Source organism: Carassius gibelio, chromosome B6, assembly GCF_023724105.1.
Source record: "Carassius gibelio isolate Cgi1373 ecotype wild population from Czech Republic chromosome B6, carGib1.2-hapl.c, whole genome shotgun sequence".
NCBI classification, from domain to species: Eukaryota; Metazoa; Chordata; class Actinopteri; order Cypriniformes; family Cyprinidae; genus Carassius; species Carassius gibelio.
In genome coordinates this window covers 14293499-14310106 of record NC_068401.1, presented here as the reverse complement: position 1 = coordinate 14310106, position 16608 = coordinate 14293499, and the positions used below count along the sequence as shown (strand labels likewise).

General features: G+C 42.0%; 75 non-coding genes across 75 annotated transcripts; all 75 read right to left on the bottom strand.

Moving 5' to 3' along the window:
- Positions 1-449: 449 nt before the first annotated feature.
- On the bottom strand, positions 450-521 carry trnaa-ugc (transfer RNA alanine (anticodon UGC)). Its single transcript has one exon. It is a non-coding gene; the product is annotated as a tRNA-Ala (tRNA).
- A 125-nt stretch (positions 522-646) lies between these two features.
- On the bottom strand, positions 647-718 carry trnaa-ugc (transfer RNA alanine (anticodon UGC)). The gene has a single exon. It is a non-coding gene; the product is annotated as a tRNA-Ala (tRNA).
- A 111-nt stretch (positions 719-829) lies between these two features.
- Positions 830-901, bottom strand: trnaa-agc (transfer RNA alanine (anticodon AGC)). Its single transcript has one exon. It is a non-coding gene; the product is annotated as a tRNA-Ala (tRNA).
- Positions 902-1026: 125 nt separating this feature from the next.
- Positions 1027-1098, bottom strand: trnaa-cgc (transfer RNA alanine (anticodon CGC)). Its single transcript has one exon. It is a non-coding gene; the product is annotated as a tRNA-Ala (tRNA).
- Positions 1099-1209: 111 nt separating this feature from the next.
- On the bottom strand, positions 1210-1281 carry trnaa-ugc (transfer RNA alanine (anticodon UGC)). Its single transcript has one exon. It is a non-coding gene; the product is annotated as a tRNA-Ala (tRNA).
- A 125-nt stretch (positions 1282-1406) lies between these two features.
- Positions 1407-1478, bottom strand: trnaa-ugc (transfer RNA alanine (anticodon UGC)). Its single transcript has one exon. It is a non-coding gene; the product is annotated as a tRNA-Ala (tRNA).
- Positions 1479-1589: 111 nt separating this feature from the next.
- trnaa-ugc (transfer RNA alanine (anticodon UGC)) lies at positions 1590-1661 on the bottom strand. Its single transcript has one exon. It is a non-coding gene; the product is annotated as a tRNA-Ala (tRNA).
- A 125-nt stretch (positions 1662-1786) lies between these two features.
- Positions 1787-1858, bottom strand: trnaa-ugc (transfer RNA alanine (anticodon UGC)). Its single transcript has one exon. It is a non-coding gene; the product is annotated as a tRNA-Ala (tRNA).
- Positions 1859-1983: 125 nt separating this feature from the next.
- trnaa-ugc (transfer RNA alanine (anticodon UGC)) lies at positions 1984-2055 on the bottom strand. The gene has a single exon. It is a non-coding gene; the product is annotated as a tRNA-Ala (tRNA).
- A 125-nt stretch (positions 2056-2180) lies between these two features.
- Positions 2181-2252, bottom strand: trnaa-ugc (transfer RNA alanine (anticodon UGC)). Its single transcript has one exon. It is a non-coding gene; the product is annotated as a tRNA-Ala (tRNA).
- A 125-nt stretch (positions 2253-2377) lies between these two features.
- Positions 2378-2449, bottom strand: trnaa-ugc (transfer RNA alanine (anticodon UGC)). Its single transcript has one exon. It is a non-coding gene; the product is annotated as a tRNA-Ala (tRNA).
- A 125-nt stretch (positions 2450-2574) lies between these two features.
- trnaa-ugc (transfer RNA alanine (anticodon UGC)) lies at positions 2575-2646 on the bottom strand. The gene has a single exon. It is a non-coding gene; the product is annotated as a tRNA-Ala (tRNA).
- A 111-nt stretch (positions 2647-2757) lies between these two features.
- On the bottom strand, positions 2758-2829 carry trnaa-ugc (transfer RNA alanine (anticodon UGC)). Its single transcript has one exon. It is a non-coding gene; the product is annotated as a tRNA-Ala (tRNA).
- A 292-nt stretch (positions 2830-3121) lies between these two features.
- On the bottom strand, positions 3122-3193 carry trnaa-agc (transfer RNA alanine (anticodon AGC)). The gene has a single exon. It is a non-coding gene; the product is annotated as a tRNA-Ala (tRNA).
- A 111-nt stretch (positions 3194-3304) lies between these two features.
- trnaa-ugc (transfer RNA alanine (anticodon UGC)) lies at positions 3305-3376 on the bottom strand. The gene has a single exon. It is a non-coding gene; the product is annotated as a tRNA-Ala (tRNA).
- A 111-nt stretch (positions 3377-3487) lies between these two features.
- trnaa-ugc (transfer RNA alanine (anticodon UGC)) lies at positions 3488-3559 on the bottom strand. Its single transcript has one exon. It is a non-coding gene; the product is annotated as a tRNA-Ala (tRNA).
- Positions 3560-3684: 125 nt separating this feature from the next.
- trnaa-ugc (transfer RNA alanine (anticodon UGC)) lies at positions 3685-3756 on the bottom strand. Its single transcript has one exon. It is a non-coding gene; the product is annotated as a tRNA-Ala (tRNA).
- Positions 3757-3867: 111 nt separating this feature from the next.
- Positions 3868-3939, bottom strand: trnaa-ugc (transfer RNA alanine (anticodon UGC)). The gene has a single exon. It is a non-coding gene; the product is annotated as a tRNA-Ala (tRNA).
- A 111-nt stretch (positions 3940-4050) lies between these two features.
- trnaa-ugc (transfer RNA alanine (anticodon UGC)) lies at positions 4051-4122 on the bottom strand. The gene has a single exon. It is a non-coding gene; the product is annotated as a tRNA-Ala (tRNA).
- Positions 4123-4247: 125 nt separating this feature from the next.
- trnaa-cgc (transfer RNA alanine (anticodon CGC)) lies at positions 4248-4319 on the bottom strand. Its single transcript has one exon. It is a non-coding gene; the product is annotated as a tRNA-Ala (tRNA).
- A 111-nt stretch (positions 4320-4430) lies between these two features.
- trnaa-ugc (transfer RNA alanine (anticodon UGC)) lies at positions 4431-4502 on the bottom strand. Its single transcript has one exon. It is a non-coding gene; the product is annotated as a tRNA-Ala (tRNA).
- A 125-nt stretch (positions 4503-4627) lies between these two features.
- On the bottom strand, positions 4628-4699 carry trnaa-cgc (transfer RNA alanine (anticodon CGC)). Its single transcript has one exon. It is a non-coding gene; the product is annotated as a tRNA-Ala (tRNA).
- A 111-nt stretch (positions 4700-4810) lies between these two features.
- Positions 4811-4882, bottom strand: trnaa-ugc (transfer RNA alanine (anticodon UGC)). The gene has a single exon. It is a non-coding gene; the product is annotated as a tRNA-Ala (tRNA).
- A 125-nt stretch (positions 4883-5007) lies between these two features.
- On the bottom strand, positions 5008-5079 carry trnaa-ugc (transfer RNA alanine (anticodon UGC)). The gene has a single exon. It is a non-coding gene; the product is annotated as a tRNA-Ala (tRNA).
- A 111-nt stretch (positions 5080-5190) lies between these two features.
- trnaa-ugc (transfer RNA alanine (anticodon UGC)) lies at positions 5191-5262 on the bottom strand. Its single transcript has one exon. It is a non-coding gene; the product is annotated as a tRNA-Ala (tRNA).
- A 292-nt stretch (positions 5263-5554) lies between these two features.
- On the bottom strand, positions 5555-5626 carry trnaa-agc (transfer RNA alanine (anticodon AGC)). The gene has a single exon. It is a non-coding gene; the product is annotated as a tRNA-Ala (tRNA).
- Positions 5627-5737: 111 nt separating this feature from the next.
- Positions 5738-5809, bottom strand: trnaa-ugc (transfer RNA alanine (anticodon UGC)). The gene has a single exon. It is a non-coding gene; the product is annotated as a tRNA-Ala (tRNA).
- Positions 5810-5934: 125 nt separating this feature from the next.
- Positions 5935-6006, bottom strand: trnaa-ugc (transfer RNA alanine (anticodon UGC)). The gene has a single exon. It is a non-coding gene; the product is annotated as a tRNA-Ala (tRNA).
- A 111-nt stretch (positions 6007-6117) lies between these two features.
- On the bottom strand, positions 6118-6189 carry trnaa-agc (transfer RNA alanine (anticodon AGC)). The gene has a single exon. It is a non-coding gene; the product is annotated as a tRNA-Ala (tRNA).
- A 125-nt stretch (positions 6190-6314) lies between these two features.
- Positions 6315-6386, bottom strand: trnaa-cgc (transfer RNA alanine (anticodon CGC)). The gene has a single exon. It is a non-coding gene; the product is annotated as a tRNA-Ala (tRNA).
- Positions 6387-6497: 111 nt separating this feature from the next.
- On the bottom strand, positions 6498-6569 carry trnaa-ugc (transfer RNA alanine (anticodon UGC)). The gene has a single exon. It is a non-coding gene; the product is annotated as a tRNA-Ala (tRNA).
- Positions 6570-6694: 125 nt separating this feature from the next.
- On the bottom strand, positions 6695-6766 carry trnaa-ugc (transfer RNA alanine (anticodon UGC)). Its single transcript has one exon. It is a non-coding gene; the product is annotated as a tRNA-Ala (tRNA).
- Positions 6767-6881: 115 nt separating this feature from the next.
- Positions 6882-6953, bottom strand: trnaa-ugc (transfer RNA alanine (anticodon UGC)). The gene has a single exon. It is a non-coding gene; the product is annotated as a tRNA-Ala (tRNA).
- A 125-nt stretch (positions 6954-7078) lies between these two features.
- Positions 7079-7150, bottom strand: trnaa-ugc (transfer RNA alanine (anticodon UGC)). The gene has a single exon. It is a non-coding gene; the product is annotated as a tRNA-Ala (tRNA).
- Positions 7151-7261: 111 nt separating this feature from the next.
- trnaa-ugc (transfer RNA alanine (anticodon UGC)) lies at positions 7262-7333 on the bottom strand. Its single transcript has one exon. It is a non-coding gene; the product is annotated as a tRNA-Ala (tRNA).
- A 292-nt stretch (positions 7334-7625) lies between these two features.
- trnaa-agc (transfer RNA alanine (anticodon AGC)) lies at positions 7626-7697 on the bottom strand. Its single transcript has one exon. It is a non-coding gene; the product is annotated as a tRNA-Ala (tRNA).
- A 111-nt stretch (positions 7698-7808) lies between these two features.
- trnaa-ugc (transfer RNA alanine (anticodon UGC)) lies at positions 7809-7880 on the bottom strand. Its single transcript has one exon. It is a non-coding gene; the product is annotated as a tRNA-Ala (tRNA).
- A 265-nt stretch (positions 7881-8145) lies between these two features.
- trnaa-ugc (transfer RNA alanine (anticodon UGC)) lies at positions 8146-8217 on the bottom strand. The gene has a single exon. It is a non-coding gene; the product is annotated as a tRNA-Ala (tRNA).
- A 125-nt stretch (positions 8218-8342) lies between these two features.
- Positions 8343-8414, bottom strand: trnaa-cgc (transfer RNA alanine (anticodon CGC)). The gene has a single exon. It is a non-coding gene; the product is annotated as a tRNA-Ala (tRNA).
- A 111-nt stretch (positions 8415-8525) lies between these two features.
- Positions 8526-8597, bottom strand: trnaa-ugc (transfer RNA alanine (anticodon UGC)). Its single transcript has one exon. It is a non-coding gene; the product is annotated as a tRNA-Ala (tRNA).
- A 292-nt stretch (positions 8598-8889) lies between these two features.
- Positions 8890-8961, bottom strand: trnaa-agc (transfer RNA alanine (anticodon AGC)). Its single transcript has one exon. It is a non-coding gene; the product is annotated as a tRNA-Ala (tRNA).
- Positions 8962-9072: 111 nt separating this feature from the next.
- trnaa-ugc (transfer RNA alanine (anticodon UGC)) lies at positions 9073-9144 on the bottom strand. Its single transcript has one exon. It is a non-coding gene; the product is annotated as a tRNA-Ala (tRNA).
- Positions 9145-9270: 126 nt separating this feature from the next.
- Positions 9271-9342, bottom strand: trnaa-ugc (transfer RNA alanine (anticodon UGC)). The gene has a single exon. It is a non-coding gene; the product is annotated as a tRNA-Ala (tRNA).
- A 111-nt stretch (positions 9343-9453) lies between these two features.
- On the bottom strand, positions 9454-9525 carry trnaa-ugc (transfer RNA alanine (anticodon UGC)). The gene has a single exon. It is a non-coding gene; the product is annotated as a tRNA-Ala (tRNA).
- Positions 9526-9650: 125 nt separating this feature from the next.
- Positions 9651-9722, bottom strand: trnaa-ugc (transfer RNA alanine (anticodon UGC)). The gene has a single exon. It is a non-coding gene; the product is annotated as a tRNA-Ala (tRNA).
- A 111-nt stretch (positions 9723-9833) lies between these two features.
- trnaa-ugc (transfer RNA alanine (anticodon UGC)) lies at positions 9834-9905 on the bottom strand. Its single transcript has one exon. It is a non-coding gene; the product is annotated as a tRNA-Ala (tRNA).
- Positions 9906-10197: 292 nt separating this feature from the next.
- Positions 10198-10269, bottom strand: trnaa-agc (transfer RNA alanine (anticodon AGC)). Its single transcript has one exon. It is a non-coding gene; the product is annotated as a tRNA-Ala (tRNA).
- Positions 10270-10380: 111 nt separating this feature from the next.
- On the bottom strand, positions 10381-10452 carry trnaa-ugc (transfer RNA alanine (anticodon UGC)). The gene has a single exon. It is a non-coding gene; the product is annotated as a tRNA-Ala (tRNA).
- Positions 10453-10576: 124 nt separating this feature from the next.
- On the bottom strand, positions 10577-10648 carry trnaa-ugc (transfer RNA alanine (anticodon UGC)). The gene has a single exon. It is a non-coding gene; the product is annotated as a tRNA-Ala (tRNA).
- A 265-nt stretch (positions 10649-10913) lies between these two features.
- On the bottom strand, positions 10914-10985 carry trnaa-ugc (transfer RNA alanine (anticodon UGC)). Its single transcript has one exon. It is a non-coding gene; the product is annotated as a tRNA-Ala (tRNA).
- Positions 10986-11096: 111 nt separating this feature from the next.
- On the bottom strand, positions 11097-11168 carry trnaa-ugc (transfer RNA alanine (anticodon UGC)). The gene has a single exon. It is a non-coding gene; the product is annotated as a tRNA-Ala (tRNA).
- A 292-nt stretch (positions 11169-11460) lies between these two features.
- On the bottom strand, positions 11461-11532 carry trnaa-agc (transfer RNA alanine (anticodon AGC)). The gene has a single exon. It is a non-coding gene; the product is annotated as a tRNA-Ala (tRNA).
- Positions 11533-11643: 111 nt separating this feature from the next.
- On the bottom strand, positions 11644-11715 carry trnaa-ugc (transfer RNA alanine (anticodon UGC)). The gene has a single exon. It is a non-coding gene; the product is annotated as a tRNA-Ala (tRNA).
- A 126-nt stretch (positions 11716-11841) lies between these two features.
- trnaa-ugc (transfer RNA alanine (anticodon UGC)) lies at positions 11842-11913 on the bottom strand. Its single transcript has one exon. It is a non-coding gene; the product is annotated as a tRNA-Ala (tRNA).
- A 111-nt stretch (positions 11914-12024) lies between these two features.
- On the bottom strand, positions 12025-12096 carry trnaa-ugc (transfer RNA alanine (anticodon UGC)). Its single transcript has one exon. It is a non-coding gene; the product is annotated as a tRNA-Ala (tRNA).
- A 125-nt stretch (positions 12097-12221) lies between these two features.
- On the bottom strand, positions 12222-12293 carry trnaa-ugc (transfer RNA alanine (anticodon UGC)). Its single transcript has one exon. It is a non-coding gene; the product is annotated as a tRNA-Ala (tRNA).
- A 111-nt stretch (positions 12294-12404) lies between these two features.
- On the bottom strand, positions 12405-12476 carry trnaa-ugc (transfer RNA alanine (anticodon UGC)). Its single transcript has one exon. It is a non-coding gene; the product is annotated as a tRNA-Ala (tRNA).
- A 292-nt stretch (positions 12477-12768) lies between these two features.
- On the bottom strand, positions 12769-12840 carry trnaa-agc (transfer RNA alanine (anticodon AGC)). Its single transcript has one exon. It is a non-coding gene; the product is annotated as a tRNA-Ala (tRNA).
- Positions 12841-12951: 111 nt separating this feature from the next.
- Positions 12952-13023, bottom strand: trnaa-ugc (transfer RNA alanine (anticodon UGC)). The gene has a single exon. It is a non-coding gene; the product is annotated as a tRNA-Ala (tRNA).
- Positions 13024-13148: 125 nt separating this feature from the next.
- trnaa-ugc (transfer RNA alanine (anticodon UGC)) lies at positions 13149-13220 on the bottom strand. Its single transcript has one exon. It is a non-coding gene; the product is annotated as a tRNA-Ala (tRNA).
- Positions 13221-13335: 115 nt separating this feature from the next.
- On the bottom strand, positions 13336-13407 carry trnaa-ugc (transfer RNA alanine (anticodon UGC)). The gene has a single exon. It is a non-coding gene; the product is annotated as a tRNA-Ala (tRNA).
- Positions 13408-13532: 125 nt separating this feature from the next.
- trnaa-ugc (transfer RNA alanine (anticodon UGC)) lies at positions 13533-13604 on the bottom strand. Its single transcript has one exon. It is a non-coding gene; the product is annotated as a tRNA-Ala (tRNA).
- A 111-nt stretch (positions 13605-13715) lies between these two features.
- On the bottom strand, positions 13716-13787 carry trnaa-ugc (transfer RNA alanine (anticodon UGC)). The gene has a single exon. It is a non-coding gene; the product is annotated as a tRNA-Ala (tRNA).
- A 292-nt stretch (positions 13788-14079) lies between these two features.
- Positions 14080-14151, bottom strand: trnaa-agc (transfer RNA alanine (anticodon AGC)). The gene has a single exon. It is a non-coding gene; the product is annotated as a tRNA-Ala (tRNA).
- Positions 14152-14262: 111 nt separating this feature from the next.
- trnaa-ugc (transfer RNA alanine (anticodon UGC)) lies at positions 14263-14334 on the bottom strand. The gene has a single exon. It is a non-coding gene; the product is annotated as a tRNA-Ala (tRNA).
- A 125-nt stretch (positions 14335-14459) lies between these two features.
- Positions 14460-14531, bottom strand: trnaa-ugc (transfer RNA alanine (anticodon UGC)). Its single transcript has one exon. It is a non-coding gene; the product is annotated as a tRNA-Ala (tRNA).
- Positions 14532-14796: 265 nt separating this feature from the next.
- On the bottom strand, positions 14797-14868 carry trnaa-ugc (transfer RNA alanine (anticodon UGC)). The gene has a single exon. It is a non-coding gene; the product is annotated as a tRNA-Ala (tRNA).
- A 125-nt stretch (positions 14869-14993) lies between these two features.
- On the bottom strand, positions 14994-15065 carry trnaa-cgc (transfer RNA alanine (anticodon CGC)). Its single transcript has one exon. It is a non-coding gene; the product is annotated as a tRNA-Ala (tRNA).
- A 111-nt stretch (positions 15066-15176) lies between these two features.
- On the bottom strand, positions 15177-15248 carry trnaa-ugc (transfer RNA alanine (anticodon UGC)). The gene has a single exon. It is a non-coding gene; the product is annotated as a tRNA-Ala (tRNA).
- A 292-nt stretch (positions 15249-15540) lies between these two features.
- Positions 15541-15612, bottom strand: trnaa-agc (transfer RNA alanine (anticodon AGC)). Its single transcript has one exon. It is a non-coding gene; the product is annotated as a tRNA-Ala (tRNA).
- Positions 15613-15723: 111 nt separating this feature from the next.
- trnaa-ugc (transfer RNA alanine (anticodon UGC)) lies at positions 15724-15795 on the bottom strand. The gene has a single exon. It is a non-coding gene; the product is annotated as a tRNA-Ala (tRNA).
- Positions 15796-15921: 126 nt separating this feature from the next.
- trnaa-ugc (transfer RNA alanine (anticodon UGC)) lies at positions 15922-15993 on the bottom strand. Its single transcript has one exon. It is a non-coding gene; the product is annotated as a tRNA-Ala (tRNA).
- Positions 15994-16104: 111 nt separating this feature from the next.
- trnaa-ugc (transfer RNA alanine (anticodon UGC)) lies at positions 16105-16176 on the bottom strand. Its single transcript has one exon. It is a non-coding gene; the product is annotated as a tRNA-Ala (tRNA).
- Positions 16177-16301: 125 nt separating this feature from the next.
- On the bottom strand, positions 16302-16373 carry trnaa-ugc (transfer RNA alanine (anticodon UGC)). Its single transcript has one exon. It is a non-coding gene; the product is annotated as a tRNA-Ala (tRNA).
- A 111-nt stretch (positions 16374-16484) lies between these two features.
- On the bottom strand, positions 16485-16556 carry trnaa-ugc (transfer RNA alanine (anticodon UGC)). The gene has a single exon. It is a non-coding gene; the product is annotated as a tRNA-Ala (tRNA).
- Between the last annotated feature and the right edge of the window lie 52 nt (positions 16557-16608).

The window sequence follows — 16608 nt, the reverse complement described above, 5'->3', positions numbered from 1 at the left end:
TTGTTCAACAAACACTAACAATCCAGTAGTGTAACACTAGAGCAAAGAAGCAAAATTATTTTGCTTAAACTCAGCAAACAGTGCTTGGGGATGCTGGGCAAATACATGCAAAAGAGGCAATCTACCTCTGAGCTACATCCCCATTTAACATAGAACTTTGCTGCTTCTTTCTTTTACAAACACTATCAATCTAGTCATGTAAGAATTTAGGGGAAAGAAGCAACATATTTTTTCTTAATCTCACATGAAAGTCATTAAACATTGCTTGGAGATGCTGGGGATTGGACCCAGGACCTCATACATGCTAAGCATGCGCTCTACCACTGAGCTACATCCCAATGTTATGAGCAGCATTGCTGCTTCTTTGTTCAACAAACACTAACAATCCAGTAGTGTAACACTAGAGCAAAGAAGCTAAACTATTTTGCTTAAACACAACAAACAGTGCTTGGAGATGCTGGGTATTGAACCCAGGACCTCATACATGCAAAGCATGCGCTCTACCACTGAGCTACATCCCCACATTTCAGTCAGCCCTGCTGCTTCTTTGTGTAACAAACAGTAACAATCGAGTCGTGTAACACTTCAGAGAATAGAAGCCACTTTTCTCTTTCTTAATCTCACATGAAAGTCATTCAACAGTGCTTGGAGATGCTGGGGATTGAACCCAGGACCTCATACATGCAAAGCATGCGCTCTACCACTGAGCTACATCCCCACTTTTTGAGCCGCATTGCTGCCTCTTTGTTCAACAAACACTAACAATCCAGTAGTGAAACACTAGAGCAAAGAAGCAAAATTATTTTGCTTAAACTCAGCAAACAGTGCTTGGAGATGCTAGGGATTGAAACCAGGACCTCATACATGCTAAGCATGCGCTCTACCACTGAGCTACATCCCCACATTTCAATCAGCCCTGCTGCTTCTTTGTGTAACAAACAGTAACAATCCAGTCGTTTAACAATTCAGAGAAAAGAAGCCACTTTTCTCTTTCTTAATCTCACATGAAAGTCATTAAACAGTGCTTGGAGATGCTGGGGATTGAACCCAGGACCTCATACATGCGAAGCATGCGCTCTACCACTGAGCTACATCCCCACTTTATAAGCACCATTGCTGCTTCTTTGTTCAACAAACACTAACAATCCAGTAGTGAAACACTAGAGCAAAGAAGCAAAATTATTTTGCTTAAACTCAGCAAACAGTGTTTGGAGATGCTGGGGATTGAACCCAGGACCTCATACATGCAAAGCATGCGCTCTACCACTGAGCTACATCCCCACATTTCAATCATCCCTGCTGCTTCTTTGTGTAACAAACAGTAACAATCGAGTCGTGTAACACTTCAGAGAAAAGAAGCCACTTTTCTCTTTCTTAATCTCACATGGAAGTTTTTCAACAGAGCTTGGAGATGCTGGGGATTGAACCCAGGACCTCATACATGCAAAGCATGCGCTCTACCACTGAGCTACATCCCCACGTTTTGAGCAGCTTTGCTGCTTCTTTGTTCAACAAACACTAACAATCCAGTAGTGAAACACTAGAGCAAAGAAACAAAATTATTTTGCTTAAACTCAGCAAACAGTGTTTGGAGATGCTGGGGATTGAACCCAGGACCTCATACATGCAAAGCATGCGCTCTACCACTGAGCTACATCCCCACATTTCAATCAGCCCTGCTGCTTCTTTGTGTAACAAACAGTAACAATCGAGTCGTGTAACACTTCAGAGAAAAGAAGCCACTTTTCTCTTTCTTAATCTCACATTAAAGTCATTCAACAGTGCTTGGAGATGCTGGGGATTGAACCCAGGACCTCATACATGCAAAGCATGCGCTCTACCACTGAGCTACATCCCCACATTTCAATCATCCCTGCTGCTTCTTTGTGTAACAAACAGTAACAATCGAGTCGTGTAACACTTCAGAGAAAAGAAGCCACTTTTCTCTTTCTTAATCTCACATTAAAGTCATTCAACAGTGCTTGGAGATGCTGGGGATTGAACCCAGGACCTCATACATGCAAAGCATGCGCTCTACCACTGAGCTACATCCCCACATTTCAATCATCCCTGCTGCTTCTTTGTGTAACAAACAGTAACAATCGAGTCGTGTAACACTTCAGAGAAAAGAAGCCACTTTTCTCTTTCTTAATCTCACATGAAAGTTTTTAAACAGAGCTTGGAGATGCTGGGGATTGAACCCAGGACCTCATACATGCAAAGCATGCGCTCTACCACTGAGCTACATCCCCACATTTCAATCATCCCTGCTGCTTCTTTGTGTAACAAACAGTAACAATCGAGTCGTGTAACACTTCAGAGAAAAGAAGCCACTTTTCTCTTTCTTAATCTCACATTAAAGTCATTCAACAGTGCTTGGAGATGCTGGGGATTGAACCCAGGACCTCATACATGCAAAGCATGCGCTCTACCACTGAGCTACATCCCCACATTTCAATCATCCCTGCTGCTTCTTTGTGTAACAAACAGTAACAATCGAGTCGTGTAACACTTCAGAGAAAAGAAGCCACTTTTCTCTTTCTTAATCTCACATGAAAGTTTTTAAACAGAGCTTGGAGATGCTGGGGATTGAACCCAGGACCTCATACATGCAAAGCATGCGCTCTACCACTGAGCTACATCCCCACTTTTTGAGCAGTATTGCTGCTTCTTTGTTCAACAAACACTAAAAATCCAGTAGTGAAACACTAGAGCAAAGAAGCAAAATTATTTTGCTTAAACTCAGCAAACAGTGCTTGGAGATGCTGGGGATTGAACCCAGGACCTCACACATGCAAAGCATGTGCTCTAACACTGAGCTACATCCCCATATTTTGAGCAGCATTGCTGCTTCTTTGTTCAACAAACACTAACAATCCAGTAGTGTAACACTAGAGCAAAGAAGCAAAATTATTTTGCTTAAACTCAGCAAACAGTGCTTGGGGATGCTGGGCAAATACATGCAAAAGAGGCAATCTACCTCTGAGCTACATCCCCATTTAACATAGAACTTTGCTGCTTCTTTCTTTTACAAACACTATCAATCTAGTCATGTAAGAATTTAGGGGAAAGAAGCAACATATTTTTTCTTAATCTCACATGAAAGTCATTAAACATTGCTTGGAGATGCTGGGGATTGGACCCAGGACCTCATACATGCTAAGCATGCGCTCTACCACTGAGCTACATCCCCATGTTATGAGCAGCATTGCTGCTTCTTTGTTCAACAAACACTAACAATCCAGTAGTGTAACACTAGAGCAAAGAAGCTAAACTATTTTGCTTAAACACAGCAAACAGTGCTTGGAGATGCTGGGTATTGAACCCAGGACCTCATACATGCAAAGCATGCGCTCTACCACTGAGCTACATCCCCACGTTTTGAGCAGCTTTGCTGCTTCTTTGTTCAACAAACACTAACAATCCAGTAGTGAAACACTAGAGCAAAGAAACAAAATTATTTTGCTTAAACTCAGCAAACAGTGTTTGGAGATGCTGGGGAATGAACCCAGGACCTCATACATGCAAAGCATGCGCTCTACCACTGAGCTACATCCCCACATTTCAATCAGCCCTTCTGCTTCTTTGTGTAACAAACAGTAACAATCGAGTCGTGTAACACTTCAGAGAAAAGAAGCCACTTTTCTCTTTCTTAATCTCACATGAAAGTCATTCAACAGTGCTTGGAGATGCTGGGGATTGAACCCAGGACCTCATACATGCAAAGCATGCGCTCTACCACTGAGCTCCATCCCCACTTTTTGAGCCGCATTGCTGCCTCTTTGTTCAACAAACACTAACAATCCAGTAGTGAAACACTAGAGCAAAGAAGCAAAATTATTTTGCTTAAACTCAGCAAACAGTGCTTGGAGATGCTAGGGATTGAAACCAGGACCTCATACATGCAAAGCATGCGCTCTACCACTGAGCTACATCCCCACTTTTTGAGCCGCATTGCTGCCTCTTTGTTCGACAAACACTAACAATCCAGTAGTGAAACACTAGAGCAAAGAAGCAAAATTATTTTGCTTAAACTCAGCAAACAGTGCTTGGAGATGCTAGGGATTGAAACCAGGACCTCATACATGCAAAGCATGCGCTCTACCACTGAGCTACATCCCCACATTTCAATCAGCCCTGCTGCTTCTTTGTGTAACAAACAGTAACAATCCAGTAGTGTAACAATTGAGAGAAAAGAAACCACTTTTCTCTTTCTTAATCTCACTTGAAAGTCATTAAACATTGCTTGGAGATGCTGGGGATTGAACCCAGGACCTCATACATGCGAAGCATGCGCTCTACCACTGAGCTACATCCCCACTTTTTAAGCAGCATTGCTGCTTCTTTGTTCAACAAACACTAACAATCCAGTAGTGAAACACTAGAGCAAAGAAGCAAAATTATTTTGCTTAAACTCAGCAAACAGTGTTTGGAGATGCTGGGGATTGAACCCAGGACCTCATACATGCAAAGCATGCGCTCTACCACTGAGCTACATCCCCACATTTCAATAATTCCTGCTGCTTCTTTGTGTAACAAACAGTAACAATCCAGTCGTGTAACAATTGAGAGAAAAGAAGCCACTTTTCTCTTTCTTAATCTCACATGAAAGTCATTAAACAGTGCTTGGAGATGCTGGGGATTGAACCCAGGACCTCATACATGCGAAGCATGCGCTCTACCACTGAGCTACATCCCCACTTTTTAAGCAGCATTGCTGCTTCTTTGTTCAACAAACACTAACAATCCAGTAGTGAAACACTAGAGCAAAGAAGCAAAATTATTTTGCTTAAACTCAGCAAACAGTGTTTGGAGATGCTGGGGATTGAACCCAGGACCTCATACATGCAAAGCATGCGCTCTACCACTGAGCTACATCCCCACATTTCAATCATCCCTGCTGCTTCTTTGTGTAACAAACAGTAACAATCGAGTCGTGTAACACTTCAGAGAAAAGAAGCCACTTTTCTCTTTCTTAATCTCACATGAAAGTTTTTAAACAGAGCTTGGAGATGCTGGGGATTGAACCCAGGACCTCATACATGCAAAGCATGCGCTCTACCACTGAGCTACATCCCCACGTTTTGATCAGCTTTGCTGCTTCTTTGTTCAACAAACACTAACAATCCAGTAGTGAAACACTAGAGCAAAGAAACAAAATTATTTTGCTTAAACTCAGCAAACAGTGTTTGGAGATGCTGGGGATTGAACCCAGGACCTCATACATGCAAAGCATGCGCTCTACCACTGAGCTGCATCCCCACATTTCAATCAGCCCTTCTGCTTCTTTGTGTAACAAACAGTAACAATCCAGTAGTGTAACACTAGAGCAAAGAAGCAAAATTATTTTGCTTAAACTCAGCAAACAGTGCTTGGGGATGCTGGGCAAATACATGCAAAAGAGGCAATCTACCTCTGAGCTACATCCCCATTTAACATAGAACTTTGCTGCTTCTTTCTTTTACAAACACTATCAATCTAGTCATGTAAGAATTTAGGGGAAAGAAGCAACATATTTTTTCTTAATCTCACATGAAAGTCATTAAACATTGCTTGGAGATGCTGGGGATTGGACCCAGGACCTCATACATGCTAAGCATGCGCTCTACCACTGAGCTACATCCCCATGTTATGAGCAGCATTGCTGCTTCTTTGTTCAACAAACACTAACAATCCAGTAGTGTAACACTAGAGCAAAGAAGCTAAACTATTTTGCTTAAACACAGCAAACAGTGCTTGGAGATGCTGGGTATTGAACCCAGGACCTCATACATGCAAAGCATACGCTCTACCACTGAGCTACATCCCCACATTTCAATCAGCCCTGCTGCTTCTTTGTGTAACAAACAGTAACAATCGAGTCGTGTAACACTTCAGAGAAAAGAAGCCACTTTTCTCTTTCTTAATCTCACATGAAAGTCATTCAACAGTGCTTGGAGATGCTGGGGATTGAACCCAGGACCTCATACATGCAAAGCATGCGCTCTACCACTGAGCTACATCCCCACTTTTTGAGCCGCATTGCTGCCTCTTTGTTCAACAAACACTAACAATCCAGTAGTGAAACACTAGAGCAAAGAAGCAAAATTATTTTGCTTAAACTCAGCAAACAGTGCTTGGAGATGCTAGGGATTGAAACCAGGACCTCATACATGCTAAGCATGCGCTCTACCACTGAGCTACATCCCCACATTTCAATCAGCCCTGCTGCTTCTTTGTGTAACAAACAGTAACAATCCAGTCGTTTAACAATTCAGAGAAAAGAAGCCACTTTTCTCTTTCTTAATCTCACATGAAAGTCATTAAACAGTGCTTGGAGATGCTGGGGATTGAACCCAGGACCTCATACATGCGAAGCATGCGCTCTACCACTGAGCTACATCCCCACTTTTTAAGCACCATTGCTGCTTCTTTGTTCAACAAACACTAACAATCCAGTAGTGAAACACTAGAGCAAAGAAGCAAAATTATTTTGCTTAAACTCAGCAAACAGTGTTTGGAGATGCTGGGGATTGAACCCAGGACCTCATACATGCAAAGCATGCGCTCTACCACTGAGCTACATCCCCACATTTCAATCATCCCTGCTGCTTCTTTGTGTAACAAACAGTAACAATCGAGTAGTGTAACACTTCAGAGAAAAGAAGCCACTTTTCTCTTTCTTAATCTCACATGAAAGTTTTTAAACAGAGCTTGGAGATGCTGGGGATTGAACCCAGGACCTCATACATGCAAAGCATGCGCTCTACCACTGAGCTACATCCCCACATTTCAATCATCCCTGCTGCTTCTTTGTGTAACAAACGAGTCGTGTAACACTTCAGAGAAAAGAAGCCACTTTTCTCTTTCTTAATCTCACATGAAAGTCATTCAACAGTGCTTGGAGATGCTGGGGATTGAACCCAGGACCTCATACATGCAAAGCATGCGCTCTACCACTGAGCTACATCCCCACATTTCAATCATCCCTGCTGCTTCTTTGTGTAACAAACAGTAACAATCGAGTCGTGTAACACTTCAGAGAAAAGAAGCCACTTTTCTCTTTCTTAATCTCACATGAAAGTTTTTAAACAGAGCTTGGAGATGCTGGGGATTGAACCCAGGACCTCATACATGCAAAGCATGCGCTCTACCACTGAGCTACATCCCCACGTTTTGAGTAGTATTGCTGCTTCTTTCTTCAACAAACACTAAAAATCCAGTAGTGAAACACTAGAGCAAAGAAGCAAAATTATTTTGCTTAAACTCAGCAAACAGTGCTTGGAGATGCTGGGGATTGAACCCAGGACCTCACACATGCAAAGCATGTGCTCTAACACTGAGCTACATCCCCATATTTTGAGCAGCATTGCTGCTTCTTTGTTCAACAAACACTAACAATCCAGTAGTGTAACACTAGAGCAAAGAAGCAAAATTATTTTGCTTAAACTCAGCAAACAGTGCTTGGGGATGCTGGGCAAATACATGCAAAAGAGGCAATCTACCTCTGAGCTACATCCCCATTTAACATAGAACTTTGCTGCTTCTTTCTTTTACAAACACTATCAATCTAGTCATGTAAGAATTTAGGGGAAAGAAGCAACATATTTTTTCTTAATCTCACATGAAAGTCATTAAACATTGCTTGGAGATGCTGGGGATTGGACCCAGGACCTCATACATGCTAAGCATGCGCTCTACCACTGAGCTACATCCCCATGTTATGAGCAGCATTGCTGCTTCTTTGTTCAACAAACACTAACAATCCAGTAGTGTAACACTAGAGCAAAGAAGCTAAACTATTTTGCTTAAACACAGCAAACAGTGCTTGGAGATGCTGGGTATTGAACCCAGGACCTCATACATGCAAAGCATGCGCTCTACCACGGAGCTACATCCCCACATTTCAATCATCCCTGCTGCTTCTTTGTGTAACAAACAGTAACAATCGAGTCGTGTAACACTTCAGAGAAAAGAAGCCACTTTTCTCTTTCTTAATCTCACATTAAAGTCATTCAAAAGTGCTTGGAGCTACATCCACTGAGCTACATCCCCACTTTTTAAGCAGCATTGCTGCTTCTTTGTTCAACAAACACTAACAATCCAGTAGTGAAACACTAGAGCAAAGAAGCAAAATTATTTTGCTTAAACTCAGCAAACAGTGTTTGGAGATGCTGGGGATTGAACCCAGGACCTCATACATGCAAAGCATGCGCTCTACCACTGAGCTACATCCCCACATTTTGATCATCCCTGCTGCTTCTTTGTGTAACAAACAGTAACAATCGAGTCGTGTAACACTTCAGAGAAAAGAAGCCACTTTTCTCTTTCTTAATCTCACATGAAAGTTTTTAAACAGAGCTTGGAGATGCTGGGGATTGAACCCAGGACCTCATACATGCGAAGCATGCGCTCTACCACTGAGCTACATCCCCACTTTTTGAGCAGTATTGCTGCTTCTTTGTTCAACAAACACTAAAAATCCAGTAGTGAAACACTAGAGCAAAGAAGCAAAATTATTTTGCTTAAACTCAGCAAACAGTGCTTGGAGATGCTGGGGATTGAACCCAGGACCTCACACATGCAAAGCATGTGCTCTAACACTGAGCTACATCCCCATATTTTGAGCAGCATTGCTGCTTCTTTGTTCAACAAACACTAACAATCCAGTAGTGTAACACTAGAGCAAAGAAGCAAAATTATTTTGCTTAAACTCAGCAAACAGTGCTTGGGGATGCTGGGCAAATACATGCAAAAGAGGCAATCTACCTCTGAGCTACATCCCCATTTAACATAGAACTTTGCTGCTTCTTTCTTTTACAAACACTATCAATCTAGTCATGTAAGAATTTAGGGGAAAGAAGCAACATATTTTTTCTTAATCTCACATGAAAGTCATTAAACATTGCTTGGAGATACTGGGGATTGGACCCAGGACCTCATACATGCTAAGCATGCGCTCTACCACTGAGCTACATCCCCATGTTATGAGCAGCATTGCTGCTTCTTTGTTCAACAAACACTAACAATCCAGTAGTGTAACACTAGAGCAAAGAAGCTAAACTATTTTGCTTAAACACAGCAAACAGTGCTTGGAGATGCTGGGTATTGAACCCAGGACCTCATACATGCAAAGCATGCGCTCTACCACTGAGCTACATCCCCACATTTCAATCAGCCCCTTCTGCTTCTTCGTGTAACAAACAGTAACAATCGAGTCGTGTAACACTTCAGAGAAAAGAAGCCACTTTTCTCTTTCTTAATCTCACATGAAAGTCATTCAACAGTGCTTGGAGATGCTGGGGATTGAACCCAGGACCTCATACATGCAAAGCATGCGCTCTACCACTGAGCTACATCCCCACTTTTTGAGCCGCATTGCTGCCTCTTTGTTCAACAAACACTAACAATCCAGTAGTGAAACACTAGAGCAAAGAAGCAAAATTATTTTGCTTAAACTCAGCAAACAGTGCTTGGAGATGCTAGGGATTGAAACCAGGACCTCATACATGCAAAGCATGCGCTCTACCACTGAGCTACATCCCCACATTTCAATCAGCCCTGCTGCTTCTTTGTGTAACAAACAGTAACAATCCAGTCGTTTAACAATTCAGAGAAAAGAAGCCACTTTTCTCTTTCTTAATCTCACATGAAAGTCATTAAACAGTGCTTGGAGATGCTGGGGATTGAACCCAGGACCTCATACATGCAAAGCATGCGCTCTACCACTGAGCTACATCCCCACTTTTTAAGCAGCATTGCTGCCTCTTTGTTCAACAAACACTAACAATCCAGTAGTGAAACACTAGAGCAAAGAAGCAAAATTATTTTGCTTAAACTCAGCAAACAGTGCTTGGAGATGCTGGGGATTGAACCCAGGACCTCACACATGCAAAGCATGTGCTCTAACACTGAGCTACATCCCCATATTTTGAGCAGCATTGCTGCTTCTTTGTTCAACAAACACTAACAATCCAGTAGTGTAACACTAGAGCAAAGAAGCAAAATTATTTTGCTTAAACTCAGCAAACAGTGCTTGGGGATGCTGGGCAAATACATGCAAAAGAGGCAATCTACCTCTGAGCTACATCCCCATTTAACATAGAACTTTGCTGCTTCTTTCTTTTACAAACACTATCAATCTAGTCATGTAAGAATTTAGGGGAAAGAAGCAACATATTTTTTCTTAATCTCACATGAAAGTCATTAAACATTGCTTGGAGATACTGGGGATTGGACCCAGGACCTCATACATGCTAAGCATGCGCTCTACCACTGAGCTACATCCCCATGTTATGAGCAGCATTGCTGCTTCTTTGTTCAACAAACACTAACAATCCAGTAGTGTAACACTAGAGCAAAGAAGCTAAACTATTTTGCTTAAACACAGCAAACAGTGCTTGGAGATGCTGGGTATTGAACCCAGGACCTCATACATGCAAAGCATGCGCTCTACCACTGAGCTACATCCCCACATTTCAATCAGCCCTGCTGCTTCTTTGTGTAACAAACAGTAACAATCGAATCGTGTAACACTTCAGAGAAAAGAAGCCACTTTCTCTTTCTTAATCTCACATGAAAGTCATTCAACAGTGCTTGGAGATGCTGGGGATTGAACCCAGGACCTCATACATGCAAAGCATGCGCTCTACCACGGAGCTACATCCCCACATTTCAATCATCCCTGCTGCTTCTTTGTGTAACAAACAGTAACAATCGAGTCGTGTAACACTTCAGAGAAAAGAAGCCACTTTTCTCTTTCTTAATCTCACATTAAAGTCATTCAAAAGTGCTTGGAGCTACATCCACTGAGCTACATCCCCACTTTTTAAGCAGCATTGCTGCTTCTTTGTTCAACAAACACTAACAATCCAGTAGTGAAACACTAGAGCAAAGAAGCAAAATTATTTTGCTTAAACTCAGCAAACAGTGTTTGGAGATGCTGGGGATTGAACCCAGGACCTCATACATGCAAAGCATGCGCTCTACCACTGAGCTACATCCCCACTTTTTGAGCAGTATTGCTGCTTCTTTGTTCAACAAACACTAAAAATCCAGTAGTGAAACACTAGAGCAAAGAAGCAAAATTATTTTGCTTAAACTCAGCAAACAGTGCTTGGAGATGCTGGGGATTGAACCCAGGACCTCACACATGCAAAGCATGTGCTCTAACACTGAGCTACATCCCCATATTTTGAGCAGCATTGCTGCTTCTTTGTTCAACAAACACTAACAATCCAGTAGTGTAACACTAGAGCAAAGAAGCAAAATTATTTTGCTTAAACTCAGCAAACAGTGCTTGGGGATGCTGGGCAAATACATGCAAAAGAGGCAATCTACCTCTGAGCTACATCCCCATTTAACATAGAACTTTGCTGCTTCTTTCTTTTACAAACACTATCAATCTAGTCATGTAAGAATTTAGGGGAAAGAAGCAACATATTTTTTCTTAATCTCACATGAAAGTCATTAAACATTGCTTGGAGATACTGGGGATTGGACCCAGGACCTCATACATGCTAAGCATGCGCTCTACCACTGAGCTACATCCCCATGTTATGAGCAGCATTGCTGCTTCTTTGTTCAACAAACACTAACAATCCAGTAGTGTAACACTAGAGCAAAGAAGCTAAACTATTTTGCTTAAACACAGCAAACAGTGCTTGGAGATGCTGGGTATTGAACCCAGGACCTCATACATGCAAAGCATGCGCTCTACCACTGAGCTACATCCCCACATTTCAATCAGCCCCTTCTGCTTCTTCGTGTAACAAACAGTAACAATCGAGTCGTGTAACACTTCAGAGAAAAGAAGCCACTTTTCTCTTTCTTAATCTCACATGAAAGTCATTCAACAGTGCTTGGAGATGCTGGGGATTGAACCCAGGACCTCATACATGCAAAGCATGCGCTCTACCACTGAGCTACATCCCCACTTTTTGAGCCGCATTGCTGCCTCTTTGTTCAACAAACACTAACAATCCAGTAGTGAAACACTAGAGCAAAGAAGCAAAATTATTTTGCTTAAACTCAGCAAACAGTGCTTGGAGATGCTAGGGATTGAAACCAGGACCTCATACATGCAAAGCATGCGCTCTACCACTGAGCTACATCCCCACATTTCAATCAGCCCTGCTGCTTCTTTGTGTAACAAACAGTAACAATCCAGTCGTTTAACAATTCAGAGAAAAGAAGCCACTTTTCTCTTTCTTAATCTCACATGAAAGTCATTAAACAGTGCTTGGAGATGCTGGGGATTGAACCCAGGACCTCATACATGCAAAGCATGCGCTCTACCACTGAGCTACATCCCCACTTTTTAAGCAGCATTGCTGCCTCTTTGTTCAACAAACACTAACAATCCAGTAGTGAAACACTAGAGCAAAGAAGCAAAATTATTTTGCTTAAACTCAGCAAACAGTGCTTGGAGATGCTGGGGATTGAACCCAGGACCTCACACATGCAAAGCATGTGCTCTAACACTGAGCTACATCCCCATATTTTGAGCAGCATTGCTGCTTCTTTGTTCAACAAACACTAACAATCCAGTAGTGTAACACTAGAGCAAAGAAGCAAAATTATTTTGCTTAAACTCAGCAAACAGTGCTTGGGGATGCTGGGCAAATACATGCAAAAGAGGCAATCTACCTCTGAGCTACATCCCCATTTAACATAGAACTTTGCTGCTTCTTTCTTTTACAAACACTATCAATCTAGTCATGTAAGAATTTAGGGGAAAGAAGCAACATATTTTTTCTTAATCTCACATGAAAGTCATTAAACATTGCTTGGAGATACTGGGGATTGGACCCAGGACCTCATACATGCTAAGCATGCGCTCTACCACTGAGCTACATCCCCACTTTTTAAGCACCATTGCTGCTTCTTTGTTCAACAAACACTAACAATCCAGTAGTGAAACACTAGAGCAAAGAAGCAAAATTATTTTGCTTAAACTCAGCAAACAGTGTTTGGAGATGCTGGGGATTGAACCCAGGACCTCATACATGCAAAGCATGCGCTCTACCACTGAGCTACATCCCCACATTTCAATCATCCCTGCTGCTTCTTTGTGTAACAAACAGTAACAATCGAGTAGTGTAACACTTCAGAGAAAAGAAGCCACTTTTCTCTTTCTTAATCTCACATGAAAGTTTTTAAACAGAGCTTGGAGATGCTGGGGATTGAACCCAGGACCTCATACATGCAAAGCATGCGCTCTACCACTGAGCTACATCCCCACATTTCAATCATCCCTGCTGCTTCTTTGTGTAACAAACGAGTCGTGTAACACTTCAGAGAAAAGAAGCCACTTTTCTCTTTCTTAATCTCACATGAAAGTCATTCAACAGTGCTTGGAGATGCTGGGGATTGAACCCAGGACCTCATACATGCAAAGCATGCGCTCTACCACTGAGCTACATCCCCACATTTCAATCATCCCTGCTGCTTCTTTGTGTAACAAACAGTAACAATCGAGTCGTGTAACACTTCAGAGAAAAGAAGCCACTTTTCTCTTTCTTAATCTCACATGAAAGTTTTTAAACAGAGCTTGGAGATGCTGGGGATTGAACCCAGGACCTCATACATGCAAAGCATGCGCTCTACCACTGAGCTACATCCCCACGTTTTGAGTAGTATTGCTGCTTCTTTCTTCAACAAACACTAAAAATCCAGTAGTGAAACACTAGAGCAAAGAAGCAAAATTATTTTGCTTAAACTCAGCAAACAGTGCTTGGAGATGCTGGGGATTGAACCCAGGACCTCACACATGCAAAGCATGTGCTCTAACACTGAGCTACATCCCCATATTTTGAGCAGCATTGCTGCTTCTTTGTTCAACAAACACTAACAATCCAGTAGTGTAACACTAGAGCAAAGAAGCAAAATTATTTTGCTTAAACTCAGCAAACAGTGCTTGGGGATGCTGGGCAAATACATGCAAAAGAGGCAATCTACCTCTGAGCTACATCCCCATTTAACATAGAACTTTGCTGCTTCTTTCTTTTACAAACACTATCAATCTAGTCATGTAAGAATTTAGGGGAAAGAAGCAACATATTTTTTCTTAATCTCACATGAAAGTCATTAAACATTGCTTGGAGATGCTGGGGATTGGACCCAGGACCTCATACATGCTAAGCATGCGCTCTACCACTGAGCTACATCCCCATGTTATGAGCAGCATTGCTGCTTCTTTGTTCAACAAACACTAACAATCCAGTAGTGTAACACTAGAGCAAAGAAGCTAAACTATTTTGCTTAAACACAGCAAACAGTGCTTGGAGATGCTGGGTATTGAACCCAGGACCTCATACATGCAAAGCATGCGCTCTACCACTGAGCTACATCCCCACATTTCAATCAGCCCTGCTGCTTCTTTGTGTAACAAACAGTAACAATCGAATCGTGTAACACTTCAGAGAAAAGAAGCCACTTTTCTCTTTCTTAATCTCACATGAAAGTCATTCAACAGTGCTTGGAGATGCTGGGGATTGAACCCAGGACCTCATACATGCAAAGCATGCGCTCTACCACGGAGCTACATCCCCACATTTCAATCATCCCTGCTGCTTCTTTGTGTAACAAACAGTAACAATCGAGTCGTGTAACACTTCAGAGAAAAGAAGCCACTTTTCTCTTTCTTAATCTCACATTAAAGTCATTCAAAAGTGCTTGGAGCTACATCCACTGAGCTACATCCCCACTTTTTAAGCAGCATTGCTGCTTCTTTGTTCAACAAACACTAACAATCCAGTAGTGAAACACTAGAGCAAAGAAGCAAAATTATTTTGCTTAAACTCAGCAAACAGTGTTTGGAGATGCTGGGGATTGAACCCAGGACCTCATACATGCAAAGCATGCGCTCTACCACTGAGCTACATCCCCACATTTTGATCATCCCTGCTGCTTCTTTGTGTAACAAACAGTAACAATCGAGTCGTGTAACACTTCAGAGAAAAGAAGCCACTTTTCTCTTTCTTAATCTCACATGAAAGTTTTTAAACAGAGCTTGGAGATGCTGGGGATTGAACCCAGGACCTCATACATGCGAAGCATGCGCTCTACCACTGAGCTACATCCCCACTTTTTGAGCAGTATTGCTGCTTCTTTGTTCAACAAACACTAAAAATCCAGTAGTGAAACACTAGAGCAAAGAAGCAAAATTATTTTGCTTAAACTCAGCAAACAGTGCTTGGAGATGCTGGGGATTGAACCCAGGACCTCACACATGCAAAGCATGTGCTCTAACACTGAGCTACATCCCCATATTTTGAGCAGCATTGCTGCTTCTTTGTTCAACAAACACTAACAATCCAGTAGTGTAACACTAGAGCAAAGAAGCAAAATTATTTTGCTTAAACTCAGCAAACAGTGCTTGGGGATGCTGGGCAAATACATGCAAAAGAGGCAATCTACCTCTGAGCTACATCCCCATTTAACATAGAACTTTGCTGCTTCTTTCTTTTACAAACACTATCAATCTAGTCATGTAAGAATTTAGGGGAAAGAAGCAACATATTTTTTCTTAATCTCACATGAAAGTCATTAAACATTGCTTGGAGATACTGGGGATTGGACCCAGGACCTCATACATGCTAAGCATGCGCTCTACCACTGAGCTACATCCCCATGTTATGAGCAGCATTGCTGCTTCTTTGTTCAACAAACACTAACAATCCAGTAGTGTAACACTAGAGCAAAGAAGCTAAACTATTTTGCTTAAACACAGCAAACAGTGCTTGGAGATGCTGGGTATTGAACCCAGGACCTCATACATGCAAAGCATGCGCTCTACCACTGAGCTACATCCCCACATTTCAATCAGCCCCTTCTGCTTCTTCGTGTAACAAACAGTAACAATCGAGTCGTGTAACACTTCAGAGAAAAGAAGCCACTTTTCTCTTTCTTAATCTCACATGAAAGTCATTCAACAGTGCTTGGAGATGCTGGGGATTGAACCCAGGACCTCATACATGCAAAGCATGCGCTCTACCACTGAGCTACATCCCCACTTTTTGAGCCGCATTGCTGCCTCTTTGTTCAACAAACACTAACAATCCAGTAGTGAAACACTAGAGCAAAGAAGCAAAATTATTTTGCTTAAACTCAGCAAACAGTGCTTGGAGATGCTAGGGATTGAAACCAGGACCTCATACATGCAAAGCATGCGCTCTACCACTGAGCTACATCCCCACATTTCAATCAGCCCTGCTGCTTCTTTGTGTAACAAACAGTAACAATCCAGTCGTTTAACAATTCAGAGAAAAGAAGCCACTTTTCTCTTTCTTAATCTCACATGAAAGTCATTAAACAGTGCTTGGAGATGCTGGGGATTGAACCCAGGACCTCATACATGCAAAGCATGCGCTCTACCACTGAGCTACATCCCCACTTTTTAAGCAGCATTGCTGCCTCTTTGTTCAACAAACACTAACAATCCAGTAGTGAAACACTAGAGCAAAGAAGCAAAATTATTTTGCTTAAACTCAGCAAACAGTGCTTGGAGATGCTGGGGATTGAACCCAGGACCTCACACATGCAAAGCATGTGCTCTAACACTGAGCTACATCCCCATATTTTGAGCAGCATTGCTGCTTCTTTGTTCAACAAACACTAACAATCCAG